The sequence below is a fragment of the Zalophus californianus genome, chromosome 9 (genome assembly GCF_009762305.2).
Source record: "Zalophus californianus isolate mZalCal1 chromosome 9, mZalCal1.pri.v2, whole genome shotgun sequence".
Classification (NCBI taxonomy): Eukaryota; Metazoa; Chordata; class Mammalia; order Carnivora; family Otariidae; genus Zalophus; species Zalophus californianus.
The window spans coordinates 1,026,424-1,042,500 of record NC_045603.1 but is presented as its reverse complement, the minus strand read 5'-3'; positions in this window follow the sequence as shown (position 1 = coordinate 1,042,500).

The following is a 16,077-nucleotide window of genomic DNA, read 5'->3' as shown; positions in this document are numbered from 1 at the left end:
CCTCCTGGAGCCCAAAAGACCTGAGGGTCTCCCCATCTTCCGGGGACCTCAGGACTCAGCCAACAGGGGGCCCAGCTGAGACCCTGAGTCCAGAGCAAGTGAGGAAAAGCTTTGCAACATCCAAACTCATGTCAGAAGCCAAGACAGAGCTGGGAGTCCAGTGACCAGAGAGTGAGCAGGGACAGGGTGCCCCACACAGTGGCGGGGTTCAGCAGAGGCACAGAGAAGGAGTGCAGAGATGGGGGTCCTGCCCAGTAGCCATGGAAATTCCTGTGGAGACCCTAGTGCTCACGTGCCCCCACTTTGATGGGAGGTCAGCCCCGCGGAAGAGCTACGAGTCACCGCCACGGGCTCCCCAGATTGGTGGTGCACATGCACCCACAGGCACACATATCGACACGCATGCACACGAGCACATATGTAGGGATCCAATTTAACACTGATGGATTCTGTGCTGGTTTCTGCAGCTTGTTTCACTCGAAATGCTTCCAGGTTTTATCCATGCGCATCTGACTTTAATGCACTAGTGAGAACATGGTGGTATTTTCAAGATCAAGTGCGGTATTTTCGGTCCCCAGGCCTCATCCCCCCAACCCCAAAGAAGAAACTCCTTATTCCCAACTTTTAACATTTTTGACAATCTGGTGGCCATAAATCCCATTTTTAATTTCCCTTTATTTGCATATGAATATACTGGAGCATCTTTTCCGAGGATCTTCACCGTTCCCTCTTCTCCTGGGAGGTGTCACCCGGCCCGCCCCGTGTCCGCGGCAGATTGTCCTGTCGGCACCATTACCGTCCTGGGGATCAGAAGGCCGGCTCCACGACCGGCGGAGGGCGGCCTCCGCTGAATATTCTGCAGATCCATGCGCTCCCTCTGCTTCTCCTCAGGAGTCTGATGACGCCGCTCACACAGACTCTCCTTTGCTCGAGTTATGTCCATATGTTCACGTCTTTCGCTCCTTCCCGTGAGGGGTTCTGGGTGTTGTGTCTCACTTAGGAAGCGCTTCTCAACTCAACATTGGGAAATTGTCTTTCCTTCTCTCCACAAGTATTATAGATTCTGCTGCACTCGCTCTCGAAGGTGTGGTTTTCCAGAGCGGTGTGCACTCAGAGCTGTAACCTGGTTTTATTCCCTACCCATGGATCCGACGGACCCGACCGTTATGGAACGGTTGACTCTCCCCCATCCAAAATGCCCTATTGATTATGTACTAAATCTATTCATCCCAGACATTTTCAGTGCAAGCGTATCGACCAAAAGAGCCCTGTGGCCTGAGATTCTTTGAAATGAGAGGCAAAGGGAGGTTGATGGGGTTCAGGGACCCTGAGGTGAGGAAGGTGCTGACAGACTGCGGTGGCCCTAACAGAGACCAGACGTGTGGCCGTAGGGCCCCCGACAGAAGGATCCTCCTGGCGTCCTCAGAGAGACTCCCCATTTCCTGCGCCAGAGAATTTGGGCTCCAAGCAGTCTCCGTGCTGAGGTTCCCAGTCCTGTCCCAAGGAGTAGGGACTGGGCTCCTCCGGGGAAGCCCCCTCTGGTGCCTGTGCCCAACCCCACAGGGACCATACCCTCCAAGCCCAGGCCCCCGCGCCCTGGTGCTGCACCCCTGTTCCTCAGAGCCGGTGTCCTGAGGCCAAGCGCTGGCTCACCGGGGCTGAAGTTCTCAACAAAGAGTGATGACCCCTCCACCAAACTCTCCCCAATGTTCTCAGGGGCCAGCTCCAAAGATGGTCACAACCTGCACTGACCTCAGACTCCTGCACCGGGCCCAAGAGCACCCCAGTGATCAGCACGTGTGGGACCCCAGACCTGTCTACACTGCACCCAAAAGATAGGTTGAGAAACCAGTGATCTGCCTACGGCTGGGTGGGCTTCTCTCCAGGGTACCGAGTGAAGAATTTGAAACATTTCAACATTCAGACATTATCTGCGTGTGAGACACTATCCACTTTGCTCAGGAGGTGCAGAGACAGACAAACCCGCGGGGAGGGGACGGCCGTGTGGACCACAGGGGCCCCGGGAGGGCCATCGGTCTCTGAAAGCAGTGTGGAGAACAGCGGCTGGTGGGGAGGGGGCCCGGCAGGAGCCAGGGCGTTGCAGGTGTGAATAGTGGAACCAGGAATCGGGCAGCAAGAGGAGTTTAGCTGAACCAATATGGCTCTGAGGGAAAAAGAAGGATTGGGGGACCCAGGGGCCAACCACCGGGGAGATGACCGCTTCCCAGTATGGCCCTTGGTGGTCCGCTGAATGTGTGGGCAGGCAGGGCTCTGGGCCCGCAGCACGGCCCAGGAGGAGGGCCAGGTCACCGCCCCTTCCCGGCCCACGTGCGAGGGACGCACCCGCAACACCTCACAGGAGGTGTCACTCTCTGCCAGTCTGGGCTCCATCGGTCCGTCTTCCCACACACTCGGCAGGGCGGATGGTGTGACTCTCACGACCCCAGGACGGCAAACGGTTCCCCCCGAGGGGTTTAGCCCATCAGAGCGGACAGGGAGCGCCTGTGCCCAGATGCACACAGCGGGTTGTAAACACCTGTACCCCACACCCCCGGGGACGGGACCCGACTGCGCCAGTGCTGGACACTATCAAAGGGCCCTCGTTGTAGATTTTACCCAACACATCGTTTTCCAGTTGAAGGAAACATAAGTCGTGACATGTCTCAGTAACAACCAAGAGAAACTCCATGAGCAAAAGGGAAATTTTGCAGGAAGAAAAAGAGAAAGGAAAAAAAGTCCTTACACTTGAGGACTCAATGGGCAGTCGGTCCTGAGGAGGGACCAGGTCAGCTGGAAGAAGTCAGACAAAACCAAGACCGCGTCGTTAGGGAAGTCGACTCTTGTTGAAGTCGTTAGTGGGAGCAACTCCTGGCTGCCTCGGGGGGTACTTTCCCGATGACCCCATCCCTACAGCCAAGGGACAGAGATCCAGAACACAGCTGCCTGTCTCCGCCCTCCCAGAGCCACCGGTCAGTGTAGGTAATGAAAACCAGACACACTCAAATGCACACATGAACAGGAAGGACAGAAGTATCTGGGAAAAATTCCATCAGAAAAAATGTGGGAAATAGCAGTGAAGTGCCCCAGAAACTGGAAATTCACAAACACACAAATGTGGCTGGAAGGCAAGTGAAAATTGAACCAACATTCAATACATTTTTTTAAACATTTTAATTAAGGGGTGCCTGGGTGGCTCAATCAGTTAAGCATCTAACGTTTGGTTTTGGCTTGGGTCATGATCTCTGGGTCATGGGATCGAGTCCAGGGTCAGTCTCCACTCAAGAGAGAGTTTGCTCGGGATTCTCCCTCTCTCTCGCGTCTCTCCCTCACCCCACTTCTGTTCTCCCTCTAAAAAAACTTAAAGAAGTAGTTGCAACTCTGAAGGAAGGCCATAAAGCAGAAATACAAGATCTCAAGGACAACATAGACAAAGAACAGAAAAGAAAGCTGGACTGGCAAAATTTAAAAAACATAAATAAATAACAGAAAAAAATTCAAAGAATTTCATAAAGAAAAACTAGAGTACAAAGATCACACAGAAGAATGGACATCCCAAAACACAGAAGACAGAGCCAAGAGATTTAGTAGATTTAGAATATTTGAACAAAAAAGAAATTAGAAAACATCATTCAATAAGCTCATTTTGATTTAAGATATAATTGATAACTTCAGAGTCTAATTTAGGCAGAAGGAGATGCAGAGCTAAAGAAGAAATCATGGAAATTATGGGCAAACCATGGACATCGAGGCAGGTCCCGGCCATAGGGTTAGAAGGTGAGGACAGCCACCCTCTGGACAGATGGAAGGGGAACTCAGGCCATGTCAGAGCAAAGAAAACGAGGCGGCTTCCAGTATGAAGCCACAAGGCAGGGGAGGGTTTGTATAAGATTTCAAGGAAAGGAAGGGCGAGCAAGAACTTCATGTCCAGACCCCCCGCCCCAGGGGGCTTCCCCGGCCTCCCACAGAAGCCGCCAGAAGGCGCACCAGCCGCCAGAGACCACCGGTTGTCAGCAACGAGGTTTAGCTGGGGTCTGGGATCAAAACACACAGGCAGGTTTCAGACAGAGCACAAAGGAAGTCTCGCCGATTGTGAAACACGAAAAGGAGAGAGGGAGAGAGAAGGCGCCGAGGGCAGCACCTGCACTCTCCACTCACTCAGGTCTAAGCAGGTTGAGACTCTGCAGGTAGGATCTAGAGCCATGCACACAAGCTCGGGGCGAGGGGAGGCCATGGCGCGCAGGAGGACGGGGCCTTGCGCAGTCGCTGGGGCAGATGTCAGGTGGCTGAACAGCGCACACCTTGCACGGAGGGATACGAGAGAGTGGGGGCCACGGTTCTCTCTCCGGGAAGCAAACGCGAACGGCTTAGCAGGCTCACGCGGTTCAGAACCCAGCGGCGACGGGCAGGCCGGCGTGACTCAGCGTGAGGACGTTCTTCACCGGCTCCATAGGCAGATGAACCACGGCCAGCATTCCCACAGACATTCTGGGGGGCCCCAGTGATGGGGAGCAGGTGCACACCTGCTCAGAGGGCACCTGCCGAGGGCGCTCCGGGGAGCCCCTGCACTGAGTCTCCATCATGTGCCAGAAGACAACCGGAAAAAGGAGGTACAATTAGGACTAAGTACAGACGACATCACCGTGCGCCTGAGGACCCATGAGAAACCAAAGGACCCAAACCACCTCAAAGAAGATACAAAATGGAGACATGAAAAGAAACAATTTTGCTACAGACAGTCCCTGTGAAGGGGTACCCGGGACAAAGTAGCCCACTGTGTAACCAGTGCAAAAAAGAAAAGTCACCTGGGAATAAACTTGAGGGAAATAAATGCAAACCCTGGAGGGACTGGGGGACACACAGCCACACGGGAAAAGCAGAGGGGCCCAGGCACAGCTCGGGATGGAGACGTTTGGAAGCCTGGGCTGACGGCCAGACGCCGCGGGCCCGAGTCTACAGAACACGCACACCCCGGTCCAGGAGAGGAGCCTGGGGCGAGGCCACGGGCCACGTGGGAGGAGAAGACGCTGCAGAGACAGGCAGGCCAGCCCTCAGTCTGCGCCTCGGCCCTGCCCGACCTCCACAGAAGCTCCAGGGACGCACCATGCGTTTTAGGTTCATCTTAGAATATTTATAAAGCGTAAGTAAACATCATGATAATGAGAAATAAATTATGTTCTATATAAGAGCTGTTCGTCTTCCACATGCTGCTAACATCTGCTTGATATTTATTCAATATCCAATAAAACTAGTAATTAATCTGGGTTTTCTTAAAAAAAAAAAAAAAAAACAGGAACACCAGAGAAATGGAAACGATTTAACTTTCACTTGCAGCAGCAAGAAGGTGGGGTGGAGGTGTCCACGGAGGTTTGGGCTCATTGCCCTGGTCCTCAGCAGGGCAGCATGGCGAGCCAACCCCCAACCCAGACTCAGCTGCCCCCCCGGGTCATTGCTTGCTCAGCCCCAGGGACCCCTGGCCAGTTTAGGGGCATCATCCAGAACGCTGCTTCCTTGGTGAGTGCCGCTAGCTCAACCGTGCCGCCTGGGAGCCTGCCCAGAGCCCCGCTCACCGACTGCTGTGTCCAGGGGGGACAGCACGGCCCCTGTGCCAGGAACAGCCACTGGCCAAGGCCGAGACCAGTGTTTAGGTCAGGAACTTGAGGCTGCAAAGGAAGGACCGACACCAGCAGGAGTCGCACCTTGCCCGCCCCAGACTCCATCCTGACCGAGCACCCCACCCTGACTGACATGGCAGGATGGCAGGAGACCCCTCTCCGGTGTTATCTGAAGGGAACTGAGTCCCCTAAGTTTGGTCCCCAAGGAGCCTGGGATAGGGTGAGTGGTCCATGGGGCTCCCGCCTTCCCCGCCCTGGGAGAACAGGCCTCTCCGACATGCGCCCGGCCCCTGCGCGGGCAGGACAATGGGTCTGCCTTTCCCCTACTCTTAGACACATGATTCCTAACGTTTCCCTCAGAACTCTCCCAGCCGTCAGGGTGGCCCGGAAACCGAGCCGAGCCCCTTGGCCTTGGCCCCTCCAGTGCTGAGGAGTCTCCCCTGCCCTCCCCGGCCTCCGGCGGACGGGGCAGCAGGCTCCCAGCCCAGACTGCCCTCAGCCCTAGACCACTGGCTTCTCCCTCGGTACTTTCCATTAGTCAGGTGAGTTTATGTTGGGCCTTAGCCCAGGTGCAGCAGAGACAGCCCATCCCAATGAGAGCCGCCGCCTGTCGTCTCTTCCCCCTTCCACAAGACAGGGACTAATGCAAATGCACGTGGTGGATGGGGGTGTTGGAAAGGGGGACTATAATCTATTAATTCACCATCTTTGCTTCCATCAGCGACACTTTTTGTCCTCCTGCAGATAATAGACAGGAGATTCCTGCGAAGTGCAGCCTTGACCCTTGCAAGATGATGTTTCCCAAGTGAACATCCTCAATGGAGTCGTCAGAACTGAAAACCACAAATATCCATGCACTAAACTGAATAAAAATGGAAATGTCTGCTCCCAGGCATCATTACATGCTTGATGAGATAAATCCAGTGCTTTGCATCCATTAACCTTTCCCCGTGTGGCCCTCTGGTCCAGCATGATGAACGAGCTGCCTCCCAGACGTTGGATGGTTTGACCTTTATTCATCTAAAAGCATGGGGCCTCTTGGTGTTAAGTGGATGCCACTCTCGGATAAAATTGATCTTAGAATAAGGATCTTTGGAGTTGTCTTAGGTAATGTGATGGGAATGGACTCTGTACTCTTGGCTCAAGGATAAATTAAACAAAACCCAATGTAAACAGTCGTCTCCCCGCTGAGCTGCTCTGGATCCTCTCGCAGGAGAAGCCCAGGCCCTCGCAGACCCAGAGGCATCCACAGGACTCACAGGGAAAACCATTAACTTTGGTTGCACAAGGAGCCTTCTGGGAGCATAAGGTCAACTTCAGTGTCTTCACTGGAAAGTAGTTCCACGCAACAATGGACTTGAATCTGAAAACAATTTCAAAATACCTAAGAATGCATTGAAAAAGATTCATGGGAAGCGACTCACCCCACAAAAACTGACACAACTTTGGGATTCAAAACCACAGCAGCAGTGGGTGCCTGGGTGGCCCCGTCGGTGAAGCGACCGGCCCCTGGTTTCCACTCAGGTCGTGATCCCAGGGTTGTGGGACCGAGCCCCGCATCAGACTCCATGCTCGGCGGGGAGTCTGCTGGAAGAGTCTCTCCCTCTGTGCCTCACCCCGCTCTCTACAATAATAAATAAATCTTTTTAAAAATTAAAAACAAAAAACAAAACCACAGCAGAGCGGCAGAGCGGGTGTGTGACCGTTCTCCGAGGCAACAAGTCATGGGAAGCTCAGTCTGGAGACCCTGGAAGACCAAGCCTCAGGACACGTGGCTTTCTGGACCGTGGGACCACGGAGGCTGCCCCCCACACATACACAGCTGTGTCTGTCTGGAAACTGGGGCCCTGGCAGACGTGAGATGCAAATTCTGCGTGTCTGCTCCTCGCCTGCTGAAAGGACCCAGGGCCTGATGGAGACGCAGGGAGAGGCCACACGGAAATCTGCTTTTGGAGACTGGCACCGGCCACAGCTGGGAGCCGCTGCTCTTTTAACGAAGTGCACTCCCCAGCTGTGAGGTCTGCAGTGGCTGAAAGCCGTGTGCACACGGTACCAGAGCCGGCGTAAGCGCAGAGCTCCCCTCCGGCCAGACCACAGCTGGCCGCCAAGTTACAAAGGCACGGAGGGCACCGTGGGAGAAACCACAAAAACAGGGCGGTCGGAGGCATCAGGGGCTGCCCAGGGCACGGGGGACGAGGTTGGTGGTGTGAGCCATTTCACCGCCTACCGTACACGGGGGAAAAATAACCCCCAGAAGGACGCAAAATGTGCCATCTGCAATGTCCCCAAACCCAGTACTAGATGTGTAAGGAAACAGGGACGTGGGACCCACAATCGGGATAAAAGGCAATCAATGTAAATTAACTTCAAGTGGAACCAAACGCTGGGTTTAACAGAAAAAGACATCAAAGCAGCTGTTATGTGCAAAAAAAAAGTACGTTCAAAGAAAAAATAAAATATATATAAAGAAGTACAGGAAAGTATTGTATCAATGAATAAACATGGGAAATCTCCACCGACAAATGGAAAAAATAAAAAATGAAAATTCTAGAACTGGTAACCGCAGTAGTTGGAACATAAATTTACTAAATAACCTTGATATCGGTTTGGAGGCGGCCAAAGAGAGGATTGTAAACTTGAGGTGGATCAAAAACGCAGAAAGTAAATAAGATTGAAAGAAGCGAACAGACCCTCAGAGACCCGTGCGACAGAATCATCTGCGTCATTTGAATCCCAGGGGAAGAGAGAAAGAAAGGGGAAAATGCAAACACTTGCCAGACATACATAATGGCCAAAACCTTCCAAACTCTAGTGGAAAAGTTAACTTACAGGTGCAAAAAATTCAACAAACTCCAAGCAGGAGCAGCAAGAATACGGGCAAAGTTCTAAAAGTCAAAGATAAAAAGACCATGTTGGAAGAAGCCAGAGATGGGCAGCATGGGAAATACGGCTGAGCGATGACAAAAGTCACAGGGATGTTCCTCAGGAACGGAGCGGGTCTGGTGCCGGGAAAACACTGAATAAGTTATTAGCAAATTTAATTATTCACAAATATAAAACATATAAAAGTATTTGAAAATCGGTATTTTTAAATCTATCCCTCATGACCAAGGAAGGGTCTGGAAACCTGTATGATTTCACTGCATTAACAGCCTGGAAGAGGGAATCGGGCAATTCTCTCATCCGATGCAAAAAAAAAGGCATAAATCATGTTCAACACTCATTAATTGGGAAAATCTAGATTTTCCTGGATGCCAGTCCACATCCAGGAACGTGGGTTGAAGACGGGCCTGGCCCCCAGCCCGGTCACTTCACTCCCCAGTAGGTGCCCCGGAGCTTTGCCAGGCAGGTGTGGTCGTGAACCCACAGGATCAACACCACGTGGGAAATGCAGAGTCTCGGGCCCCAGCCCAGGCCTGCTGATCAGAGTCTGCATTTTAACAGCTCCGTCCCGCGTGCACGCGCGCGTGCGTGCGTGTGCGTAAGAGAGGTGGCTGAGGAGCCCCGCCCAGAGAGACCACCTTGTTTGCAGTCGAGAAAACTGAAACCTCGTCAAATGTTCCATAGGAAAAAAATTAATGTCAGCGTTTTCATATTATGGGTGAACTACACCGATAAGAATCAAAGAAAAGTCCTTCTGGAAGATACAACGGAGCGGGTTAGGGCACAGCGCACTGTAAGTATTAAAATAAGGTCTGCACAAACGAGAACACATCCCTTTTGGCGGCACATGTGTCATGTGAACACAGACGGGGGAGGCCATGGGGACGCCGCAGGAGGGAGCAGGAGAACGGAGCTGGGGAAGGAGACAGCGTCTGTAACGCAAGTTTCTTTAGGAAGAAAAAAAGGAGGGGCGCCCAGCTGGCTCCGTTGCAGGAGCACGGGACTCCAGATCTCGGGGTCGTGAGTTCGAGCCCCATGCCGGGTGTGGAGATGACCTAAGACGGGGGTGTGCTGGGGAGAGGGGATGTAAGGCAGATATGACAGCACGTTTCCTTCTCTTCGCTCACTTCTCTTTCTAAATTTTTGAAAGTAATCATCACACAGGGCGTATTAAAATAGAAATGGCGTAGGGTTACTGTTTTTTAAATTATAACCACGTGCTTGGCAGACACAAGCTCCAAGAGTAGAATCCTGGGGGATAAAACCCATCTCTTTGGAAAGCAGTTTTCCAAGATAAGTCAAGAAACTCTGTCTTGGCATTCATACCTTACAAGCACGTTTTCTTAAAAACAGAGACTGTCTTCTAGGAAAATATGTTTATTATTAGAAAAAATAAAAAGAACATAAATGTCCAGTAACCCGGCAGTTTTGCGTAAATTTGGGGGCAACTGTGCTGAGGGACAACGTACATCCCTCCAAGGTGCTGATCACGAACGGTTTCCCGCAGTTGGCAGACGTGTGTGTGAAAACTCAGCAGGTGCACTCACGTACTCGGTCAGCTCACTCCTGCTCAGCGGATGCGCGTCCACAGCTGAGAACGCAGAGGGGGGCCTGCCACCGGGCCCGGGGAGGGGTGGGCGGCCCCCGGGATGCTTTCTCTTCCCGGCACTCCCCAGTTTCAAATGAGCACAGGTTCCCGCTAAAATCTCATAAGAAGACTTCATTTTAAAAACGTAGACAGGCCAGTTTCTCATTATGAGCTCATAGAAAGCTCTCCGAGTCATGTTTGGATGCTAGAGAAATATCCGGAGAACCCCGATGAGGCTCTGCCCAGAGGGAGCTCCCCTGCCAGCCGTGGCCACCACGGGAGCCCTCCTGCAGGCCCCTTGGGGACGGCGGGAGATGGAGCCCACACCAGAGGCGCTCCTTGGCCCCGTCACGGAGCCACGGCAAAGCCACGTGCCCCATCAGCCCTGAGGATGGAGGGCGACGGCATTGGACCGGCCTTCCTGCCTGGGAGCACCTCAGGTGGGCTCTGCGGTGACTTCTGTCCATCTATCTCTCCCGCTCCACCCCTGCAGCCCCCACCTCCCAGCAACACAGGGCCCCGGGGCCCCCATCTGCCTCTCCGTCCACACCTTCCTGGCCCCTCGCTGGTCCCTCTCATGGCATCCTGAGGATTTAGAGCATCTGTGCTCCCGGACGTGTGCGGTCGCCAGGCGCTCTGCAGATGGAAAATCAGAAACCTGGACTCGTGGGAAGCCTGCCCCCCCACAGCCCCCATCAGAAAACCACATCCATCCTACCTCAAAATGGAGCTCTGTGTGCTGCTGTGGACAGTGTGGAAGCCTGGGTCCAGGTCGGCAGGGTGGTCCTGGCAAGAGCCTCTTTCTGGCTGACAGACCCCTTTCCTGAGTTCTCACGTGGTCGGGAGAGAGCCGTCCGCTCCAAATTCTGCCCGGGTCACACGGCCCTCCCTCATGAGGACACAAGTCTTTGGACTAAGGGCCCACCTAATCCAGGACATCTCATCCCGAGACCGTTAACCTCATTACATTGCTAAGACCCTATTTCCAAATGAGGCCACACCCACAGGTTCTGGGGGTCCTTTGGGGGTCATCACCCGCCCCGCACACCAGCGCCGGCAGATCCTGGGAGGTGAGCACAGGCCTCACCTGTTCTAGGCAGGCAGGGAGCCCGTGCAGAGGGGCATCAGGTGCTCCTCAGCCCAGGCGGGGCTGGGCCAGCTCTGCGGCCGGGGCGGGCTGCGCGGATTGACATGCAGAGGCTGTGACTCCAACAAGCGCGGCTTAAAGCCTGGGGCAGACATAGAGGCGGTGTCGCTGGCCCCGGGGGTGCTGGTGTGAGGGCTCTGCCTGTGACTCAGGGTCCAAGCAGGAGCAGAGGGTGGCCGGGTGCCAGACCCAGCAGCAAGGAGCCCCCACGGCTCCTGTTCAGAGAGGGATGCGGGCGGCAGCCCCACTACACAGGACAGACATTGGTCTGGGGGGTCCCAGGCTTGTGCTCCAAAGGGAAGGTCCCGGGGTCACCGGGAGCCCCCAGCCAGCAGCTGTCAGAACAACCCCAACCACGGGGCGGCCACCCCAGGACTTAGCTTGGCCTGAGCCTTGCACAGACCGGGGACCCTGCCACTGGCCTGGTGCATTAGGAGCGAGGCGTGGAGACCACCCACCGCCTGCTGTGAACCCGTCCTGAGACCCTGCTCCTGGAGCCCAGATCCAACTGTGGAGACGCCCCTGCCTGCCCAGCCCGTCCTGAGACCCTGCTCCTGGTCCCCCAGCCCCAGCTGTGGGGGATGCCCCCGCCTGCCCAGCCCGTCCAGCGGTCCTGGCAGTGGCCTCTCCCCAGGATCTACCCGCCTGGATCCCCAGGAAAGCATGGTGCAAGGGGCCCCAACGTTCAGACCTAAAATTCCCAGTTTGGGTTCAAATCCCTTCAGCCCTCAATCAGCCAAGAAACGGGTCAGAAACCAGGCGGGTTGGCCCAAGAAAGTGAGGGGTGGGGAGTCTGCTCCCCCATCTCCCGGCTGTCAGGAGGCTGCGTGCAGGCGTCTGGCTGGGGCTCAGTTGCTGGCACTAACAGACTCCTCTAGGCACAGCCACAAGCATCACAGCCCGGATTGACACAGTGAGTTTTCTTGAAATCTTGGCGGAGAGAAGTCCAGAGCGCAGTGGGGCCGCCTCATCCTTTGAGGGCATTTCGGAGAGTGAACGGGGCCCCAGCAAGGCAGACGCTCCCAGAACCGCCGGGGGGTGTCAGGGTCTGCTGCGGCCCACTGGCCCTCACCCAGCCATGGCGGGCACCAGACCTTTCCCTCCAGAGCACATTTCCCAAGAAGGTTCTTACTCAAGCCTGCAGCTTTTCCCTCTGATGGAGGCATGGCCATGACACGGTGCAGCCCACAGACAAGCCCTTCTCAGGTCTCCCCAGCGCCCCCCAGGCAGAGGGAAGCTCCGGTAGTCACCCGTCTGGGGTCGGTGAAGGGAGGCCATGGGGGTCCCTCCTTCCGCAGTGACCTTTTGGCAGTGGCTCAACCCCCGTCCAGAGCCAGGGGCTGCAAGCAAGGCCCAACGCCCCCAGAGCAGTCCGTTTGGACAGACATGTCCATGTGAGACACAGGTTCAAGTTCATCCTGTTGCTCGCACTTCAAAGAACAATCCTTCAGAACAAATGCAGGAAACAGGATCCGGTGCCCTCATGAGGACCCTGATGGGGTAGGGACGCCCCCTGACAGCGTGGGTTCACGGAGCCTGGAGAGCCTCTGGGTGGCAGCGACAGCACCTGCAGACCTCGAGGGCAAAAGGGGGAACGGGATCCGCCAAGACGGTGTGGGAAACAAAACCGTTCCCCGGGGCCCTCAGCCTCCGTTTGTAAGTTTTCACACCTGGGGACCCCGGCCAAGGTCCCCACTCCCCAGAGGCCTCGGGCTACGTGGGGAATGCCCAGCAGCGCGTCCGGTGCCCAGAAACCTGTCTGAGCCGAGTGCACCTACAGGAAATACACGCTGGGCTGCACGGAGCTCCTGGGGAAACGAGCCCGTGCCCCACCCCCCGCCGCCCCAAGAACACCAAGGGCCAGCCCCCTCCCTCCCTGGTCCTGCCCTACTGCAGGCTGCGAGCTGAGCTGCTGCTGGCCCCTCCCCTCCAGCCCCCGCAGACCCTCACCTCGGACCTCGGGGCAGCCTCCTCAGCCCTGCCACCCCCACCCCGCACTGTGCCTGCCTTCACCCCTTGGACCCTCACTCAGCAATGAGGACAGGGTTTCCCAGGTTTGGGCATGTGTAGTCCTCAGGGAGTTGACCTAGACATTCTAGAAATTTCCAGCATTTGATTACACACATGTAACATCTCATGACCAAAACAGACCAACCAGGAGGTGACCCCACACTCCATCTGCCCATTCTCCCAACACTGATTAAGCACCTACTGTGTGCCTAGCACTATCCCAGGAGCCACTGGGAGGAGCGCAAAGACACGAGGCCCTGCCCTCTGGCCTCACCTTCCTGGGGGCAGATGGGAAACAGTGATGGGCCGCGCTCAGCTGGCAGGTGGTGCCCCGGCTGGGGGGCAATAAAGCACCCGCCGGGGCTCCAAGAGAGCATGTCCCGACCCAGCGCCCTGGAGCCCTGCGTGGGGATCGTCTCTGTCTGTGCCCACAACACAGGTCCGTGCTTTGGAGACTGTGAACATTTCAGTTAGTAATTGTTTTTTGCTCATCAATTAAAATTAAAAATTAAGTGTGCATGTGTTTTGGCCCTGATCTGTCGTTAAAACCCATGGGTGTTCCACGATTGATTAGGAAAACGACACAGATGCAAGTAAAACCTTGAGGAGATTCTGAACGATAAATCTTTCTTAGAGACAAGTCGAAGCAATAGCATCCGGATGTCTGTAAATTAATCTGTGGAAGTCAATATTCAGAGAGAATTCGACATGTCATAAGACATTCAGTGTATCATATTTAATTCACACAGAAGCTGTGACTCATTTCTTCTGTTGTGCTGAAGAGTTCCTCCCACGTTTTTGTTTTGTTTTACTAGGTTTTGCAGTCACTTTAGGTCACTGTCCCCAGGTAAAGATGCAGGTAAGTCACTGTCCCAGGTAAAGGTGCAGGTAGGTCACCGTCCCAGGGAGAGGAGCAGGTAGGTCACCGTCCTTACACAGACTGACCTCAGCAAACAGCTCCGGTACTGTCACCCTGTCACCTTGTCTGTTTTCAGCTATTGGAGTCAGCCGACTGACGAAGCACCAAGGCCAACTGTGGTCCCTCGTCCGTGTCAGCCGGCCTCGTGGCAAGAGCAGAGGGGAGGCAGGAGGGGGCAAGGCCTCCTCAGCTCCAGGGGAGACCCCAAGACACGCAAGAAGAATGTGAGCCAGAGGGGCTGGGGTGCCACATGGACCTAAGTCAGGGAGGCGCTGGGTTAGTCGGAGGCCTGTTACCGCAGGGGATCACCCCCAAACTCCGAGCGGGCGTGGATTGGGGAGCTGCAGAGGAGGCAGGAGCCCATTCACTGTCACCTGCTTGCCAGGTGAGCAAAGCTACTTCAACAGAGAGCATTAGCGGGGGGTGCGTCTTGGAACAAGGTTTCTCAGAAATACCGCCCCCCGGCCAACCCTCGCCTCCCCGCTGGACAGACCCGTCCACTTGCAGCTCTGCGGCGGCCCGCCAGCCCTCCAACCTTTCACCCCCTGGCCCCAGAGCTCCGTCAGGAGCAGGTTTCATGCCTGGAGCCCCCCAAGCTGGGCAGGAGCCCGGCTGTCCCACAGACTTCTACCCCAACTCCAGTCTGATCCCTCGGCCTGCACAGGGTCTGCACCTCATCGACCCCCCACAAAGATGCCCTGTGGCAGTAGCGTCCACCCTCATCACAACCTGTCCCCCAGGCCTGAGCCCCGTGAGGGCCTGGCTGGGACCCGGTAAACAGTGCCGGCCTTCACCACCTCTCCCGGCCCTGCAGCCCTGGGCGGGGGGCAGCCCTGCCCTCCCTGTGCACACACCCCATGTCCCTCCGTGCAAGATCTCCCCCAGGCTCAGCCCAAGGCCTGCTGACAGCATTAAGATTTTTTGGACAGATCAGATCGTTTGGGTTGCACGCTGTCCTCAGGCCCGGCACCCGACAGTGGCCACATCTGATTAAACCGTGATGCATCGAGTGCGACTTGGCGAGCACCCAGCCTGTTAGCACGGCCGATGAGGAGCCAGTGATCCAGAAAGGGTGGCAGGCACCAGGCACACAGCTTTCTACAACCCCCGTCTCTACAGTCGGGGAATGGAGCTGCCTGTATCCCCATTGGGTGTGACTATTCCGTCACGATTAGCAATCCACAAGGCAAAGTCCAAAAATATGGCATCATCCTTCAGATTCTATTCTGTTCTGCCTCCGAGATTTCTGAGCTGTTTTTCTGATGGGAAGGGCTGCTTTTCTTAACAAGACGATGGCAGTGCTTGAGCATGTGACAGTGGTTTCCTGCCTCAGGACGGCACAGCTCAGCAGCGGGCAGGTACTGCCTCCTCCACTCGGCCTGCAATGGGGCCGACCAGGAGAGGCCTCCCTGCTGGCCCACCTGCTGCACCCCACAGTGGGCGCCGGGGCCAGGCCACGAGGCCAGCAGGGTCATCCCCAGTCGTCAACAGACGGGGACCCTGGGTGCAGAGCCTCACACGGAACTCCTGGGGCGTGAGGGTCAGGCGAGCCGTCCAGCAGACAGAACTGAGGCTAACTAACCTGGAGCGCAGCCAGCCAGAGCCCCGGAGAAAGAGCCCAAGCGGGAGTGGGAAGCGGGTGGGCGTCGGTGCCCCCCGCAGCGGCCCCGCTCCTCCCTGACGCCCAGCCTGGCGCCCAGCCTACAGCGGATGATCAACAGCCCCGTGTTGAATGTTCTCCGATCAACTCAGAGGCCTGCGATTGGCCACTCCCCCTTCATGGCCGTGGAGCGAATGTCACCACCGGAATGGCCCTGTTCTTGCAAGGTCATCAGTCCTGAGGAGTGAGGGTCGGCCATCAGGTGCATGGGCATAAGCTAATGAATGCACACAGAACACTGAGCATCACACATTTTAC